The sequence below is a fragment of the Cupressus sempervirens genome, chromosome 5 (assembly GCF_028749045.1).
Source record: "Cupressus sempervirens isolate cs-2001-9-10 chromosome 5, ASM2874904v1, whole genome shotgun sequence".
Classification (NCBI taxonomy): Eukaryota; Viridiplantae; Streptophyta; class Pinopsida; order Cupressales; family Cupressaceae; genus Cupressus; species Cupressus sempervirens.
Window position 1 is genome coordinate 557,601,198 of NC_143122.1, and position 21,137 is coordinate 557,622,334.

The following is a 21,137-nucleotide window of genomic DNA, read 5'->3' on the forward strand; positions in this document are numbered from 1 at the left end:
TCATATACATGAGAGAGATGATTCTATTGAGGCACCTGGTAGTGCTCAGGTACTTGAGTTTTAAATAGTTTGTTTAAAGTTATTTAAATATTTTGAAAACTAGATATATATCTATATATATGAAAATTTGTATTTAATTTGAATGTATATGTACATGATGCACGTATGTATATGTATGTTTTAAAGATAGAACTCTAACACATGTATGTATATATGTATATATATTTGCAGGGCTTGTTGATGCGCCTCGGCGAGAGGATGTACAGGAGACTCGATCAGAGGGTCATTCTGTTCATATGCGTCTTGAGGGGTCCTTCTAGTAGTAGATCAGATTTATATATTTTTTGATGCATATATATTGGAGGTCCAGTTTACATGTACACATGTGTATTTCAGTTCCTTGATGACATCCATGTACTTTCACTTTTTATTTGATTATTGAGTATTTCAGTGTTAGATACCATCACATGTACGTATATATGACCTTTTATATTTTGCTACATACGTATATTTATTCGAGATTTACAGTTTGCATTTTAGATACATAGAGATATATTAGATCTGTAGATGTTTATTCTTGAGACGTGTATATGTGTACAAGTTGATAAATGAATTTAAATTATTAAATTCATCCATGGTACAATTAATTTAAATTATTAAATTATATAATTTTTTAATAAACTAAATTTGATAATTAAGAACTTATGATCATACAATTAAAAATATATTTAATTCAAGATGAAATTCAATAGTTTGAAAAAAAGTTGATATTTAAGAATTGTAACATAGATAATGAAATTGTGTAAGCTCAAAATTGTAACATAGATAATGAAAGTGTTGAAATATAAAAAATACATAGAGGGTACTATGCAAGACAAGCAAGCAATTTTTGAATTATGTGATGCAATCCCTAATTTGTGTCCCAATGAACTAATTGGTTTTGGAGTTCCTGGGAAACCTATTGGCAATTTCAAGCAGAACCTCTCCCCCCATGACTATTCAAGAAGCACTTCCACAAATAAAAAAGTATTGGCCTTCATGGGATCAGACGACAAAAAAAATTTCCATAGACTCAAGACGATGTGGCACTGTCGTTATTGATCAACTGAGAGTTATGATTCAGAATGCACGAGGTAAACTGCAAGATAGTGCGCAGAAATATATACTTCAAAAGTGTGAAGAGTGGAATTTGGTATGGGTGGGGCCAGGTGGCCTCGTCCCTCTAGAGCTCCATGAGATAGAGCTTATATTAAAATTTGATAGAGATCACACTCGTAGAACTTCTTGTCCGACTGACTGCTTGTGTTGTTTGGGTAATTCATTCCAAATAGATAAAGTTGCATATCATTTATCAGTCTTGAAAGAATTATATCCTAATGGCGTCAGATGACTTTCTCTATTTTTTGGTATTGGTGGAGCAGAAGTTGCTCTTCATCGATTTGGAATACATTTAAGTTGTGTTGTATCTGTTTTAAATTATGAGTTTCCTCGCATTGTGATGGAAGTGAGAGAAATAATGCACTCAAAAGCCTCAGCTAATGTTTCCTAATCAATGTGTAGGCTCATTTTTTTTGTAAATAACTCAACGTTAATAGACTACCTAAAAAATAGAAAATTGATTTTAACCAGAACAGAATGTTCTCTACTGATTTTAAATTGTCAAATCAAAGGATTACATACCCTAACTAAGAATAGTAATTTTTTTCATTTTCAAATTAATTTTATAAAGGTATGCAAAGTACAAATGTCCTAGGGATGTTATGCAAGTGCAAATGCAAGGTGTCATTTTGAAGGTATGCAAGATGAAGATTATGATGTGCAAAATGAAGGTTAGGGTTATGTTTTGGACTTGGTAAGGATGTTAAAGGTAGGTGCACGCAAAGTGGACTATGCAAGGGATGGTTTCCTAGGGTTGATAATGACGTTTAGGCTATGCAAAATGAGGATAGGTGATCAAGAAGACAAGTTGGTTGATGGACAATTTGATAGGGTTTGATAGTGAAAATGATGTTAGGGTTTGAAAAATGCAATATGAGGGGGATATACCACTAGGGTAAGTCAAAAATGACATTTAGAAATATGATTATGCTAATGATAGCTCGGTATACATAAGGCTTTTTGAACTTAGGTGAAATCTTTACAAGGTATTAACCTAAGAGTTTAACGTTATGACAATAGACTTTGGATCTTGATCAAAAAAATGACAAAAAAAGATAAGATCAAAATGACAAAGCCAAATCTACCTTGACATAGGTAGCAGTTGGAAAGCTGGGTTGAAACTAAGGCAATTCTAAGAGCTATGTTTTCTAGATTTTTTGTTGAAAAATGGGTCAAACTTTACTAGTGCCTCTATAGAGATGGAGAAAAGGCCCAATTGGTGAAGGGATTGAGAAGAAGAGGGATATGGAGATAAAAGGAAGAGATAAACAAAGATAGTGAGAATGAAATATATAACTAAGAGAAGGTAGAGAGGGAGATATAGGGATAGAGATGGATAAAGGGAGAGATGGAAAAGAAATATGGATATAGAGAAGAGGTGTATGTGGAGAAAAAAATGGATAGGTGATGAGAGAAGTGAAAGGGGTAGACAGAGATGGAGGGATGAATATAAAAATGAGACACAAGTAAATAGTGTTTGTGTGTGTGTGTGAGAGGGAGAGAGCAGTGAGGGAGAGACACATTGAAGGAGATAATTCAAAATGAATGCTCAAAATGATATGTAGGACATCTGAAATGATGGTTAAAGTAGTCAAGATGAGGGTTAGGTATGCAAAGATGCAATATGGAAGATGCAAAGTGATAATTTTTGAGGTGAAATGCAAAGGATGCAAGCTTAAATGCTAATGATTGCAATGTGAATATGAGGGATACTAAAAAGGTGCTATATGAAGTCTATATGATGCAAGTATGAGGCTCAAACTATGAAGAATGCAAGTGGATGCTATGCAAGAGTGAAATCTATGTTTTGCCAAGCACGTTTAGGAGCACAAGTTGCTATGTTTTCCCAGGTTTGAATGTATTGAACCAAAGTTTGTAATGTTTTGACAATGTTTTAACAATGTTTGATATTTTGACAAGGTTTTGCAAATTTTCAAGGTGTAAATTTGAATGTTGGCTTTTATCTTGATTATGTTTTACAAACACGCAAGACACATTAAGACAAGAATAGCTGTTGTTAAAAGTGAACAGTCACACCACAACCTAGGCTTTAGGACTATATCCACTGAATTCCTACTTGAACCAAAGTTCAGCCGCGCTTATCCAGAGCGGACAACTTAGGACCTTGGCACCATAGGCTCCCCCTTACAGCGCACTCACTTCTCGAGGCTACCAAGATCCACTTCCCAAGGGGCATGACTTCCCAAGGGACTGTTCTCTCTACTAAGGACCGCGAGAATGTAGGATGTCTTCACGGGCATGGGTGACCCCTTGAGCCAGTGGATAGAAAGGATTTTGGCCACTAAAACATGGTTTTTAGTAAGGGCATTCCATTTATCAAGTGAGTGATAAACTTCCTCAGAAGGTCTCCCAGCCCCAAAAATTGGGGTTTGACGCACCACAAGGATACTGGAGGAGAGCTATCACTCAGCAATACCGCCGACATGGCTTTCACCATAATCGAGTTCTATATAGCGACTGGAATGTTGACCTGGCTTTTGGCCCGTTACCACTCTGAGGTTGTCCCTTGGCATACCCAATATCGAGTATCTTGGTCCAAGGCAAGCCTCCTATAGAAGCTACATGGATTTCTCTTACACCCAAGATCCACGAATGGCGAGGGGAGAGGATATGTCCAATGCAACTCTTAGGGATTTAAACACTGTAAATACGCTAGGCAGAAAATAAAAAGTTCATTTTAAGCACCAAACGAAGTGTTATTTAATCTAATAAATCCACACACATGGTTTTGACAAACACACAATGGTCTTCGACAATGTCCTACAAAGCAAACATTAGTAGTTTGTTATGATCATGTCTTCATCCCACAATTGCCACATGATGTAAGGAGACCATTAGTAACACAAAATCATCTGATCTATGTTCTAGAAGGAAATGAAAACCTTAGATTATTTCTTTATAGAAATTGAGAATTCATAAAGAGTTATGACACATTTTTTTTTATCGAATGAATTTGATTTGAAAATAAAATTAAATATTTTTTATTAATTCAAGTTATAAATTAAAAAATTCAATTAAATGTGAATGAAGATAAGAAATATTGATGAAAGCGTGAATGAAGATAGGAAGAATATTAATTTGCAAATATTGAGAAATCTCTCACCTGCCTTCAATTTATCTGTGGACAAAATTCGTGGCAAAGACAGGCCTACAATGCACTATCAGGTTGATACTAAATATGGAGATTGATGGCACAAAATGACGTCTATAATGAAAATTTGCAATCAATGATTGAAATGTGAGACATGGTGGTTTTTGTTTCGCGGATAGAATGATGTTTCATGCATGTAGGCACAGGGCCCATTTTTGATAATTTTTTGGCTTTTTTGATTGTTCGCACGAACACAAAATTTTCAGCTATGTTAGCGTGAACATAGCTAGATATTTTTTTGGCTGTCGTGAAAGTGCAACGAACATGTTCGCCTGAACATGTGTTCGTGCAAACATGCATAATATGTTCGCTCGAACACAATGTTCGAGCAAACGCTCAAAATTAGGAAAATTTGAACTCATTTATTATTATTATTATTTTTTTTTTCTCTTTTGACTCCCATAATTGCAGGAGAATGATCTCCTACTGTAAAATAAAAAATGTCAAAATGTGCTGCTCAGAGCAAGCTTTCCAACGACTATAATTTTAATACATATTTTAGTCGTTAAGACTTTCAAATATGAGTTTAACTCATTATAGGTTCATTACCGATTGAACATCAACCGACTTCGACACTTCGGGAAAATTAGTAAATTAGGTCAATTTTTTTTGAAAAATTTGTAGGCACTAGCTTATTGAGATACCTTACTATTCAAAAAAAAAAAAATAGGTTTATGATAAATTGACTTCAAATTATCTGTGTCAAACGGAACGTATGTCTAAATTACAATTCATGTCACTTCAAAACTTCATAAACTATACAATATTCAACAAAAATAAATCAAACCAAATGCAGACACTGGATATTGATGTTACAAATCCAACACCGAAAGAATTACTTCATTATCATTTTTAGGAAAAAAGTTATGTGTGTCAAACAGACTGTCACTCTTTAAAATATTGAATTTTATTATGTACCACTTTTCAGAGGAGATAAAAAAATTGACATAAATATTTTTTTTTTTTTAGATTAAAAAATATAGTTACAAAGTAGGAACAAAGTATTCAAAATCACTAGTTTATGTCATCTTGAAATTATTTATAGTTTTGGAGATATAGTCACTTGAACGTGACGTTTGTTGCAAAAATATTGATTTCAGTGTCAAAATTGGTCAAAAAGTGGAACCCATTATTGTGGGATCACCCTACTATAAGGACAAAGGTAAAAAATCTTATTTTATAGCTAAAGATTCAGATAGTAGTGAAGATAATGAAATGGTATATATTGCTATAAAAGATGAATCTAATGATGAAGGAGATAAAATGGCACTTATCTCTCATGTCAACAAGAATAATATATGGATTATTGATAGTGGCTACTCACATTATATGACTGGTGATAAAACAAAATTTGAACACATGGAACATTATGATGGTGGTTTGGAAACAATGAACCTTGTTGCATAAGGGGAAAAGGTTGTATCTCACTAACCAATGAACTTAGATGTGATAATACTTATTGGGTTGAAGGAATAAAGCATAATCTACTGAGTGTGGCACAATTGAATAACATTGGATTCAAGGTAGAATTCATGAATGAAAAAGCCAAACTATTGGATGGGAAAGGAAATCTAGTTGGGTCTGGCAAACAAACAACACCAAGGAAAAGACCTTGGAGGATTGCTCTAGGAAGTGCACAAGATCCAACATGGGGAGGAAGGACACTCCAGATCTTGATAAAGAGCATTCAAAAATGAAGGAGGTGGCAGGTAGACTTTCTGAGCTCAAAATTAATGCAGCTGAAATGTTAAGAGAGATTTTCTAAGCGCCCTAGATTTTTTGGGGTGGCCTGGCTTTTTCATGTTGGAAATAATCAAGACTAGCTAGGTTACTAAGAGGGGAGGGGTGAATCAGTAACCTCTAAACTTTTAAATTAATTTAGGACTTAACCATATGAACCATTCACCATTCATTCTTCTAATCTACTACATGCATGAGAAAAGATAAACATACATAACACATGAACACAATATTTTCGTGACCCAGAAACCTTCCAAATAGAAAGTAAAACTAGGGTGGGGATGATACCCACAAAACTTCACTACTGTAGTATAAAGTTGGCCTGTTAGGGCTTACATTGACCACTTCTAATGATCTACCCTATTAAGAGCAATTTGGATCGCTAAGTCCACCTTTTTAGAGATTTGACAAACATACAATGAAGTATGCACTCTGTTAGGAGATTTATACAAAGATTGTTAAGTCTACCCTATTAAAGGATTTAGAAAACTGAATCACCTGTCAGGATGAAATAGTAGATATAACTTACAACTTAATTGCTAAATAGATCTTGAAGTATAGATCACCTCTTGTGACTAATATGTCTTTGCTACTCCTTGTAGACCTTGTTGAATACTTTGCTCTGCTACTGATTCACATTCACTCTTCTGAAAACATTATATGTCCATTCCTTAACATTCCATCATAATATAGTTTCCAAATGATAGAATACATTACATATATACCATTCTAGTAATTTCAATTGCAAGGTTGGCTAAAACACAATTAAACAAAATGTTACTGAGTTGGCCAAACAGTAGAAAACTCAGGCTCTTCAAGCTAACTCAGTAACTTTCTGATACTCGGCATCCACTGCATTACTCAGTATCATCATGCTTTTAGTAGAAGTAGAAGCACAGTCCATACTAATTACACAACATATCTTGGAACTCGGTAACTATTGGAGACTCGGTAGATATAGTGAAGCTTGGTGAATACTGAAACCTTCGTTTACCTTGCTGTCACTTGGTAAACACTACACATCTATTACTCAACAAAAATTGATTTCATATCATGCAAACTAATAACTTGGTAGATACTGTGAAGCTTGATAATCATTATCTATTTAGTGAATACTGCAAGCTTAGTATATACTATTGAACTACCCATTCACTCAGTAGCTTCAAAAATACTCATTGTGAACTGCTTAACTACTGAACTTACAAGGTAACCACTAAATGCTCGGTATAAACTATAGACTAAGTGATGAGCTCAGTAAGCATTTAGAATCAAATAAGTGTTGTCACTAATGAAAAATACAACATAATGCCAACAATCTCCCCCTTTGGCATTAGTGACAAAAACACTTATGAGCCAAAACTTATGTTTATTGATATTCTAATTTTTAATTTTTCAAAATTGATCTTTGTAAAGCTACTATATATACATATCTTACATATCTCCCCCATACATATGGCATAATATATACATAGCTTTTATCTGTACATATATCAATCTACTTTCTTCCTCATTTCTCCACAAGTCTCTTTATTCCGACTGTTCTCTCCCCGTGTTCATCTCATACTCCCCCTTTTTGACAGTAATGCCAAAGGGTATATACAATAAATTCAAATAGAGACACCAAAATGTGAGAGAAACTTGGAGTGTACCTTGAGAATAAGAGCCAATGTCTTATCCCAATTATCTTGCAAAATCTTGCAAGTGGAGAGTGCCACTTGAACTTTTGCAAAAAGTTCAATCATATGATCTGCTATTGAAAAATTGTTATCTTGGACCAATGTTTTTGAATATGCAATATTTTTCTACATTGGCTTCATAACTAGAAGGATCATATTCTAGATGTCAATCAGTGTAGACCTAATCCTGGCTTCCTCTCTGAGTAGCTCTGCCTACATTTTTGACAAAAATTTCACCTTCATGTGATGTGTTGAGCTTGAACTTGGGTCAAGCTGTAACCTTTGAGCACTAGCCTTCATGTCCACATCAATCTTATTTAATTTTTTCTTAATATCCTTGGTATACTCGGTAACATCACAAAGCTTGCCAAAAAGTAATGTTACATTTGTAAATGATTATTCAAGGTTTCTCAAAATTGTGGATAATTCTACCTACTTTATTGCAATGTGCTAAGAAATGTGCTCAAGCACCTTATTGTCAAATTTCTTCTCTACCTTCTCAATGAGCTTCTGTTGGCCATAAGTGTCCTCATTGAACTTATTTATAGCCTCTTCTAATTGTAACAAAATGTGTTGAGATGGATCAACATCAACACCTATGGCCTTAGTAATTATGTTTTTGGCATTCTCAATTATTGTGAATTTTTTGTCTCTCTTCTCTTAGCTTCTTCTGCCTTGCCTTTTTCTCTAAAAGCTAACTAACCAATCTCATTTCATTGGTTGTGGCAATGTCCAAGTCTATCTTAGGAATAATAATTTCTTTATCCAAGCCTATATCTTAAACAATTTCCTTACCAGTAAGTAGAAGTTTTAGAGGAGTCTTTGGTTTTACTTCAGTGCTTACTTCTTTGGATTTAGAAATAGAAACAATAGTTGATGTAGTTGGACTAGCAAAAAAGACTTGAATTGGTCCAACTAGAGGAAAACTGAGAGAAGTACCAACTGTATCCAAAATTGATGTGCCTCCCAAAAATGATGTACCAATAGGTAATGTACAAGCTAGTGTATGCACCCAAAAATGGTCACCTAGACTATGGGCCCCCATTATTGAATTTATCAATTTATCAAAAAATTTCTGAATCAATGATTTGTAATATATTCAAATCAATTTCCTTGATCAAATTCGATTTATTTCATTTCTAAGATTGATCATTTTATTCCAAGTCTTATTTAATTAAAAGAAAATTTTCTCTTTTAATTAAATAAAATAAAATCTCCATTTAATTAAAAGAAAACCTCTCTTTTAATTAAACAGTTCATCCACATTTAATTAATTAAGAGAAAAACCTCTCTTTTAATTTAATTAAATATCTTCTATTTAATTAAAAAGAACTTGCTCCCTTTTAATTAAATAAAAATACCACTTAAATATCTCTTTTGATGAAAAAAGGAAATAAAATAAATTCTTTTTATTTAATTTCTCTACACTTAAAAATGTGATCTAAGTGGGATTTATCTTTCCACTTTCTCCTCAACCACTCCTCTTTTCTAATTGGTGGAATCTTGTCTCACATGGATCACCACTTTCTTCTCAACCACTCCTCTTTTCTCATTGGTGGAATTTTGTCTCACATGGATCAAGCTCTATTATCCCATATTGGTTGTGAGAAGCCTCTCACCTCCATAATTTCCTTTATAAGGGAGAGCCCTCTCCTCATGTTAGAGACCCATGATTATGCTATCATTATGCTGCAGGTTTGAAGACCAATTTTTGAAGGAGTTTGAATACAAAAGCTTTTTGTGGAGAACTTCTATTTTCTTGTCTTTTTCTCTCTTGCACCCATCATGGGCTTTTAGCTTAGATCTTGCATTTATAGATTAGATTTTTCTTTCATAGATTAGATCTTATTTTCATGCATATTTGAAGATCATGGAGACTAGCATTCTTGCTTTTCCTCTTTGAATCTCTCATCTCATGGTGTACTTGCATGGGCACAAAAATAGGTCAAACTGAGGGCCTCCATTTCAAACCCTTGCACTCTATGAGTAGAGCGCTATGGATCAATTTGTGAGGGCTCATTCTTGAGTTTTCTTACATGTAATGATTCATAGAAGTGTGATAACATTTTAGCACACATTTTTGGCGCCCACCGTGGGGCTTGAATCAAGTTTCTAGCTCCATTTGCTTTTATTTTTCATCTCTATTTTTTTACAGCAGCATATTGGATCTAATCAAGTGCTTTTGTAAATTTTTCACTTTGGTTTTAAGGCCAACCCATATATAGATTGGTTTGCAGGCAAAAAATCTAGTTGGTTTAAATATTCAATCATATCTTTTAAACCACATATATTTTGGTTCTGAAATTTTTTTTTTGGGTTGGATATGTCCCCAATATGTCCCAGTTCGATTTTCAAATCATTTTGAAATGATTTGCATGAGTTATGAATTTCTCTTTATTTTTCATAAAAAGTTGTTTCTGATCGCAAATCAGCATATTTTTTGGAAAAAATTTACATTTTCAGAAATATTTTTGAATTCTAAGTGGGGTTCTTTCTTTGTGTTTTGAATTTTAAGGCCATATTAAGGATCAAAAACTCGATTTGATGAATCTGACCTATTTTGAAAAATTGGGTCCCTAGGGCACAAATGAAGAGATTTTTTTGAATTTCTTACATTTTTGGAAAGCTCTTTAGTTTTTAGCAGGGGTCTCTTCTTTTCATTTCTATTTTTGGGTCTAAAATCATAGCAAAAAAAAGGTCTAATCATGTTGACTAGGTTATTCATATTTTTTTTGCAGGAATTTTCGTGTTTTTCTGATTTTTTCTGCTAACTGCTCACTGTTTTGGGTTTTTCTGTGTTTTCTAATTTTTTTAGAACAACATAGCAGCAAGTTGTGATTTCATTGGAAAAACGTGCTAAAGTTGTTAAAAATAGGTAAGATCTACTAAGCGCGTTGCGAGGACTTCAGGTATTCTTCTTTGGCTGATAACACTTTGATTTGGAACCTTAAAATGAACCTCTCATGTGTCTAGCTTGTGTGTTTTGTTTATGCTTTTATTTTTCAAACACATGCATAATTGATACTAGGTTGTAATCTCCATTGATTTTTATTTAGCAAGCTTGATTATTAGTGATAGATTTAGATAGCTATATTGGGTTATTGGACTCGCTGAATCCGCCGACCCCTCATTCCACCCCATGGTTGCAAGATTAGTGCCACATTAAAAGGGAGGGGTCTACAGGATAGAAGCGTTAAGTGTTCCACTTGGCAACCCTCTTGTGCTTTCTAGAACTCACTAATCTTTGAGTTGTGGACTCGTTTTGGCTTGTGTGAGGGGTTAAGTGTTCCACATCTTTGGACTCACCTTGCATTAGTTAAAGCGTTAAGTGTACCACCTTGTGCTTTTTGATTATTCTTGGATAGATTTTCTTTTGGAGAATTAACATTTGTACACACATAGTAATTAGGCCCCATGAATACTATTCGTGGATCTTGAGGGAGTGATTTCCTAGTGAAACTCCTCTCAAAGATGGATTCCTTGTAGGTGGGGAGGATACTTTGAGAATCTCTTAGATAGATGGATCTTCAATTTGTTGATTGAGGCATCCTTTCTCTGGAGAGGTTGATAGATCACTAGGGGTTGATATCATAGATCTTGAGATAATCTTAGTTAGCATGTCGAATTAATCTGCTTGAATTGATTGGGCTAAAAGTGAAAAGGTGTCAAAACTTTGGATCTAAAAGCTAAGTCCCCTTGTGGTCCACTATTGTGAGTTGGTCACCTTTAGAGAGGGTTAACCATAGCAAAAAATCCCTATACAAGGAAAACTGCGGACGAAACCTCAAGCGGTAATAGCCACTTCTGCCGTGGTTGCAACAATCACTATATAAATGTCCTTGTGGAAGAAATATCCATGCGGTATGGTTCATTGTGGGTTGTTAGATCTCCCTAGCAGCTCTTGAAGATTAAGTTCTCAGACTGTGTCAAAACTTCGGTGCGCCGATATTGGAGGTCACCCCTGTGAATCATAAAAGTTGCAGAGTCAAACCATTACTAAAAACCTTAGAGAGGCCAACTTTTATTTTCTAAGGATGTATGCAATGATTGTGAAACTCTTTGAGAACATACACAATTAGCTCTCCTAGGGATTAGCATAAACTAAGTCACTTGATTGCTCATGCGCAAGGTTGCTTTGCCCCTTGTTCATTGTTTGAAGACTGTTTGCTTGAAATCCCTGTTTTCTATCTTACGTGCTTGGTTTATGATAAAGAATCTATTGATACATCTAGTTGGATATTTAAAATGAACAAAATCTGAGTTCTTGAGTTGAGACTTTATGATCGAATAACTTTTTTATCCCATTATTTCTAATCTCCCTAGGTTGGTCCTATTTGGATTAGGCTACTTTTCTCATTGTTAAAAGCTTTTTTGCACCATGGGTTATTGTGCTTTGACCTCTTGAATTAGTGATCATTGATTTCACAAGAGACCTTGTTTGGAGTTGGTAAGTTAGAAACTGTCCTTATTGAGAAATATATACACTTGGATCCTTTGATATTACACTTGGAGAGTCTTAGTAATCTCTTGTCCATTCACTTTCATCAAAATTCAATTTTAATTATTTATAATTTGGGTAAATCATCCTCCTGGTCCATATGTGCTAGGGTATTCACCCAAAGTTGTGGGCACCTCTGTGGCAGTGTTGGTTTACACCTATTGCAAAATTCTATCTTATCACATCTCTTTTGGACAAGTTAGTGCTTTTACTATCCTAGTTTGGTACCAACGTTTCTTAGGGTTATCCTATCAACTAGTACCTTTTCTTTCATGTTGATTACAAGTTCTATTACATGTTGCTCAACATTCAAATGATCTCAAATGGTATCAAATTTTTCAAAATGACTCTTGGTCTTCTTTCTTCTTTATCTTCCATGTCTTTCTAATCTGTCATTTCCACTCTTCCTCTTCTTCATGTCTTCTTGATTCTTTTCCTCCTATTATCATATAGTCTACCTTCTTCTATTCATTCTTTCTCTTCTTCCATACTTGATTCTTCTTCTTCTAGAACCATGGATCTTGGATATCTTTTTAGGGATCCTCATTTGAGCTCAGATTAAATCCACCTCCTTCTTGAATTTGAAAAGTGTTGTCACTCCAATAGATGCATGGATGCTAAAGTTGCAACAAAAATGATTAAAAAAATGGATAAGTCAGACACCTTTGCTAGGATCATGTGCAAGATTAAATCACAATATCCTTCTTCCAAATATTTCCCATCTTCCAAGTCTTATCATGATTCTTCTAAATATCATACAGATTTTCCATCTTCCAAGTCTTATCATGATTCTTCTAAATATCATACAGATTTTCCATCTTCCAAGTCTTATCATGATTCTTCTAAATATCATACAGATTCTTCATCCTCCAACTCTTATCATGATTCTTCTAAATATCGTTCAATTTCCTTATCTTCCAAGTCTTATCATGATTCTTCTAAATATCCTTCATATTCTTCATCTTCTAAGTCTTACGATAATTCTTCTAAATATCATTCACATACTTCATCTTCTAAATCTTACCATGACTCTTCTAGATATCATCCGCCTAGGTCTTCACCTACCTCTTTTTCACGATATCATTCTTCTTCTACTTCTACCAAGAGTCTTATTCCTCTTATTAAGACATATGATACTGAAGAACATGAAAAGTCTTGTGATATGCCTATCTATAATTCTTCTAGTGACACTGATTATGATGGTGATGATTATTACATTCCAACAGTTCCTAAAAGTCCTCCTAGTCCTATGCTTGTGCTTAAAGGGGATGAGTCACGAAAAGATATTGATGGTAATTCACATGAATCAAATCTTGAAAACAACATTGATAAATTTTGTGAACAATACCTAAATGATAAATCTGCATTTTTTGATGAAGAGAAAGCATTTTTTTGTGCTGAAATACAACATCAATGGGATAAGAGTTCCTCTTCTAAGAACCCTCATGTTGAAAATAAAGATTACACTCTTGAGCAAGATCATGTTAATGTTGAACCTTTGTCTTCTGATGCTCCCCTTCCATCTTCTACTTCCTCCACTATCCATACATTCCCTAAAGATTCCGAGACTCTCAAATCTTCTACCAATCATTCGTCCAACAAAGATCCTAATGCTTTTCATGCAGTTCCCTATAGTTATCCTCAAGGGCTACCTCTTAAAGAAACTCAAGCTAACCTTCGCTTGGCTACAAATACCTTTGACAATGCTAAACCTAAAGAGCCTAAGCCTTCATGCACTATAATGCCTACTTCAGCTAGTCCTTCATCATTTATTCCAAAGTCTTCCATACAATTCCAACATGCTTCCTTCTCCTTAGCATTGGCTTCATGTCAAGAGGACTCTAAAAATGATAAAAAAAAGAATATAAAAAAAGATCAAGATCAAGAACCTTCCATGTCATCCAATCCTTTTCACAATGTTTCTGATACATTTCATGGTTCTTTTGATCCCTTACACCCTTTCTCATTCATTCCACCATGTCTAAAGCCTTCTCCTAAGAAAGATCAAGATACTACTTACACTACTGAGCTTATTGACAATCAAAATGACCTTAATATAGTTGCGCCTTCCAAAGATGATACTTCCATTAAGGTTATTAAAAATAGTGTTGTTACTTCCATTGTTGAGCCTATTGAAAATCAAGAGAGAAACTCTACACTTATGCTATCCAAAGATCCTTGTCAAGATCAAAGTATTCCATCTTCTTGTTCTACCACTCCATGTTCCCTTCCACTTTCTACTCTTCCTAAGTCTTTTCAAGCTTTAAATAATCCTATCAAAGATGTTGCTCCTATCCAAGATGTTCATGATCCTGTTGAAAATCCTAATGCTCACTCTAAAGATGCTGATGTCCTTGATTGTCATATAGATGTTAATGAACTTATTGATTATCCTTTTGCATCTTTCGCATCCATCCTTGGACCTCCCCCACCAATACTAAATCCTTCACATTTTCCTTCCATCTTGGGTCCTTATGTCCCTTCACTTTCCCCTCCCAATTCTCCTAGTTCTTCATCCATTTTGGGTCCTTATGTCCCTCCCTCTCCTATCTTTCCTCAAGATCAACATAGATGCATATCCTTGAATCCTTTTCATCCACCCACTCACCTAAACCAGTCATATCATCCTTCTTCTTCCACAAGTCCCAAGTCTTTTGGAAGTAACTTGAATGTTCAATACAAGAAAAAGAAGCAATTCAAGTATCCATATAAAAAAGAAGACCACCATGTCTCTTCTAATCGACATGGGGGCATTAAGTCAAAAGAGATATCTAAGAAAAAAATTACAAGACAAGTATCGGTTCCAAAATCCATCATTGAAGATATTATCTCTAAATCATCAAAAAGAAATGAAAAGAAGCCTAAGGCTATATGGATTCCAAAGTCTTTCTTGAGAAAGTCTAATGTTGAACAACAATTAAATTTGACATTCAAGCTTCCAAAGAATTTCGCTTCATCTTCTTCCAAAAGCATTCTTCCATTCCATGTGCCTAAACTGCAACCTTTTCTATCCACTCACCATATTCCTTCATTCACATTTTCTCCATCCTTTCGCCACCCTTCAAGGTGTGTGTTGACGTTGATCTTGCCTTCATTTCCATTTTTCAATCTCACTCACTTCGCATAAAGCCATATCCTCAATTTTTGTCTCTCATCTTCCTTTCGCTATTAGCATCTTTGAGCATATCATTTGAATTCCTTTGTATATCATGGTTTAAACATTCAAAGAGAATTATCTCAAAAGCTTGACTTCTTCCAAAAAAAATTGAAAAATATTGAAAAAGAAAAGAAAGAAAAAAAAATGAAAAATTTGAAAATGTGCCTTGGTGAAAACCTAGTAATCAGGCAAAAGTAAAGAGAAATAAATTCATCCTATGGTGAAAACCACTCCCTTGTGGTGCCTTGGATAAGTACCATGATGAAAACCTAACAAATAGGCATCATGCGTAGTTCTTCTACATCTTTCATTCATTTCGTCTTCTCTCTTTGATCTTGACAATGTTGACCTATAGACAAACATTTGGCTATCTTGTGAGATATCTTATGATGATCTTGTTTTCATTCCTTTCATGTTTAGCCTTCATATCTATTTTCCTCCATTCATTCTAGTCTTTTGCTACCCTTTTTCCATTTACCCCTTTGGTCTTGATCTAATAAAATAGAGTAAAATATGATGTTATAAAGTCTCTTGACATGTCTACTTCTTTGGATTGCATCTTTCCCACTTTTACATTATGCTTTCTTGAATTATCCTATACTAGCCTTTCATTTCTTGTCCAAATGTTCTTTACATGACAAATTTTCCCTAGCTTGGGTACTCTTGAGGAGTCAACCTTTGAAGATCACTTTCACTTGCTTCATACACTCCTTGCTTATCCATAATATCCATTAGCTTATTGCTTCATCATGTCCTCCACCTTGTTAGACATTGGGACTGCACGATGTGATCTTGCTTAAGAGTTTAATGGCCATTCTATCTAGGGGTATCGTTGTACATATTTATTGATCCTGAAAAAAATCCAAAAAAATTGATATATTTTAAAAAATCCAAAAAAATTGATATATTTTAAAAAATCCAAAAAAATGATATATTGTAAAAATTCTAAAAATTGAAAAATGTCCTGAAAAAATGATCATCTTAGTGACAACCTAGCAAAAGGCACTTTGATGTATCTTCAAAAAAAATTATATATTCCAAAAAAAAAAAAAAAATTTATAAAAAGTCCTGAAAAAAAATTTTAAAAAATTAAAAAAAAAAAAAAAAAATCCAAGTGGTGAAAACCTGGAAACGGACGCTACTTGAGGCCTTTGCACCCCTATTTCTTAGCACATGTCCTCGACAATTAGCCTTTCTCCACCATGCCTTGTCCTTGTTACCTTGATTTGGAATTGGTCTTTGTCTAGGGAGCACAACTATGTTAGCTTTGGTTTCTTAGATGTGTGAGTCTTTAGGACACCTCGCAAATGGTGTTTTTCAACACCCATTGACATCGAGTGTTTTTCAACACTTATTGGTTTGGTCTTACCTAGTATCATCATGTGATCTTACCTTCCTGCAAGCATTTGATCCTTGTCCTCAGAACTCAGTATCAGTAAACACACTTAAATTTTTAAACGCAACACTTAATGCTTGACTTATGTCATGATCTTTTCTTTGTGTGCTGACTGTTATTGATTTTTGTTGAGTGTCCTTGTCTAATAAGTCTCTGACATGTTTTTATTTTTATTTTTTGCTTGCGAGTGTGGTCTTGAACTCTAGAGTGTCTTTTGTTGTCCCCTTGAAACACTTAGGAGATTTGAGACATCATCCTTGATTGTTTTTGCACAACCATTCTTATAGTCATCTTGGCATCTATGCCTTGATGCGAGCATAGTTTTTCTATATTAAATTGGGTAAGCTAACATCGAAGTCATCTTGACCTTTATGTCTTTGATGCTTATGTTAGAATCTTTCCACATTTCAATCCAATATAAATCGCATTCATATCTTCATAGTTGCATTTGTAACTAGTGATGATTGTGTGATTTTTCGATGTTCGTTAATAATGGCCCAATGATGAAAATAAGTTCTTTTACATTCTCTAATGAATGATGAACACAAAATCCTATGTTACAGTTGCTCTTTTGCAAGTACACCATTGCATTTCATGTAGCTTGCATTATTAGACTTCATGTTAGTTTTCATTTTTAGGCTGCATTATGAGTTTGAGAGGGTTCTCCTTTCATCTTTATTGTGGACATTTAATCAATTGTGGTCACATTTTGATCTTCATTTCCTTCTTTTCTTTCATGATCTCAATCAAAATTTCTATCTTAAACAATTGATTGATTTTTGGAGCATTTTCTTTTCTTATTTCTATTTCTTTCCATATCTTTCAAACTTCTATCTTCCATTTTCTTTTTCCCCACTTCTTTTCTTCTAAATCACCTTTGGGGCATAATATTTCATGCTTGATGATCTACCTTGGTTCTATGATTCTTATATCTTTCATCTTACATCAAGAACCTTATCTTTTGTTCGATTTGATCAAATTTATCAATTTGTTGTTTCTCCTCTATCTCATTTCGATTTCGATCACGAGGGGGCAGTAATTATCAATTTCAATCCTTGATTCAGTTTTATCAATTTTATCCTCGACTTTTTCAAATTAAAATTTATTTGTATTCTTTGTCCTGATGTGTTCCCGAGTCGACCACACATCTGGGTTGTTTTGTGATCCCAAATTGACCTCACACTTCAATTTCTTTCTTTGACTACATGTGTTCCCGAATCAATCACACATTAGTCAAAGAGGGGCAAATGTATGCACCCAAAAATGGTCGCCTAGACTATGGGCCCCCATTATTGAATTTATCAATTTATCAAAAAAAATTTGAATCAATGATTTGTAATATATTCAAATCAATTTCCTTGATCAAATTCAATTTATTTCATTTCTAAGATTGATCATTTTATTCCAAGTCTTATTTAATTAAAAGAAAATTTTCTCTTTTAATTAAATAAAATAAAATCCCCATTTAATTAAAAGAAAACCTCTCTTTTAATTAAACAATTCATCCACATTTAATTAATTAAGAGAAAAACCTCTCTTTTAATTTAATTAAATATCTTCTATTTAATTAAAAAGAACTTGCTCCCTTTTAATTAAATAAAAATACCACTTAAATATCTCTTTTGATGAAAAAAGGAAATAAAATAAATTCTTTTTATTTAATTTCTCTACACTTAAAAATGTGATCTAAGTGGGATTTATCTTTCCACTTTCTCCTCAACCACTCCTCTTTTCTAATTGGTGGAATCTTGTCTCACATGGATCACCACTTTCTTCTCAACCACTCCTCTTTTCTCATTGGTGGAATTTTGTCTCACATGGATCAAGCTCTATTATCCCATATTGGTTGTGAGAAGCCTCTCACCTCCATAATTTCCTTTATAAGGGAGAGCCCTCTCCTCATGTTAGAGACCCATGATTATGCTATCATTATGTTGCAAGTTTGAAGACCAATTTTTGAAGGAGTTTGAATACAAAAGCTTTTTGTGGAGAACTTTTATTTTCTTGTCTTTTTCTCTCTTGCACCCATCATGGGCTTTTAGCTTAGATCTTGAATTTATAGATTAGATTTTGCTTTCATAGATTAGATCTTATTTTCATTCATATTTGAAGATCATGGAGACTAGCATTCTTGCTTTTCCTCTTTGAATCTCTCATCTCATGGTGTACTTGCATGGGCACAAAAATAGGTCAAACTGAGGGCCTCCATTGCAAACCCTTGCACTCTATGAGTAGAGAGCTATGGATCGATTTGAGAGGGCTCATTTTTTAGTTTTCTTACATGTAATGATTCATAGAAGTGTGACAACATTTTAGCACACAGCTAGAATATTTACAATTGAAGAACTAACTGGAACAAAAATTGGTGTAGTTAAAGTTGTGATAGACAAAATTGTAGAATAAACTGGCAGACTTACTGCATATGGTGCAGAAGAAGTTGATACAATTGTGGAACTGGCAGCTGTGCAAACTGGTGAGGTGGATTGCTTGGGTGCTGATGAAGAGGGTTGTAGCTCAGTAGATGAAGTAACTAATACTTCCATTGAAGATATTTGGAGCTATGAGGTGGTAGGAGCAGATGATATTTTTGATGTAGTTGCAATCAATCCTGTTGAAGCTGACTCAAACTCTGATGATGTTGTTGGCTTAGGTGGAGAGTGAGGAAGGGAAGCAATGACTTTTGCTGCAATCTTCATTGGGTCATCTTCTTCATCCACTTCCTCCTTGTCTTCCTTTTCAGCCTCTTCCTCTTTCTCTTCATCATCAACCCTTAGTGCCTGATAGTCTTCAACATCAATAGTAAACACATGGAGTGTTGTCATCTTCTTCATCCTCACTATCACCATCATCATCCTTGATCTCAACTAGATCATCACTAGGCTTATGCATATGATATATATTATTCCATAGGTTTTTTGCATCTCTTACAACATGCTCAATATCCTTAATTAAAATCAAACCTGTGTGGAATTTGATCATCATTTTACCTTCATTATTCTTCATGGCTGCCTTTACTTCTGCATCAATAAGATTTGGCAATAATTTCTTCAAGGATTGTTCATAGATATCCTTGGTTGTTTCTGTAGCTAATTCCCACCTTGGCTACAATCTCACTAACAATTATCTTGAGATCTGAGGAGCAATTTGGTATGGGGAATACTTCCATTTTTTATTTTGGTGAGTACCACCTCCTCAATCTGCATCTTCTTGGCATTAGTTCTAGTTTCAAACTTTAAAGCCTTGAAGTTTGTGATGCCAAATCCTTCTTCCATTTGTTTCAGCCTTTCTTGAAAGGTAAGTTGGGGCTTGCTGAACATTACTTCACCTTTGCCTTTACCTTTCCCTCTCTTGGTGAAAATAGTTGTGGAGGCCTTTGGAGGTTTAGTAATGATAACCCTCCCTTTCTTCTTAGTTGGCTCTACCTCCTTTCTAATTCTTGGTCTTCTTCTTCTTTTTCTTCATCCTCTTCTTCATCCTCTCCTTTTCCCTCAATAAGCATTAAGGGAGTAGTGGCAATTTTCATCTTAGTAATTTTCCTCTTGCCTTTGCTGACTACTTGAGGTAGTTTGATTTCTAATTCTATTCTAGCTTTTGCCTCATCATTTGTACCAAAGAATAGTTTCTTGGGATCTATAGGCTCATTTACTAGTGCTTCAATGATGTCCCTAGTTTCATCAATATTGACCTCATAAGGGAGAGGTGTCACCCATGCAACTCAGGGCCTGACTGTCTGAATGTATACTCTATCACAGTCTACCATGAAACACACATCATCTTTATAATCCTCAACAAGTTTAGGAGGAATCCTGAACTTGTTGTTCATTCTTTCTTTAAAATATTCAAAATGATTGTCCATTATACTATCAAAATTTACACCCATTTCTATAATAAATTCATTTATTTGATACAAAATGGTAACATCCTTTCTCTACATGATAGAACCTTTGGATGGAAAGAATTTTTGTACATAAAAGAAAAGGCACATCAACAAAGAACCAAATTTGTAGGGATTGTTCTTTGATGTCCGGATGTTGTCCATATTCTTGTTTAGTTGCTTCAGTAGTAGCTCTGATAGGTCAAATTCCATGTTTTTCTTCATGACTTTGAATGCAAAGTCCACTGCCTCACATGGCACACTATTCAATTGACTAGAGCTGTAAATTTTGTGGGCAATTACATGAATTCTGAACTTCAAGTCCACATCAGTAACGGTGCTAATTTTCAAACCTCTACCATCCCACTCGACTAGGGTTTTCTTCTCGAGTTCAACCCAACCTAGGGTTTTGCTAGATTTTTCTTTGCTTAGAATGGGAAGGCCATTAATCTTGTGAATCATCTTT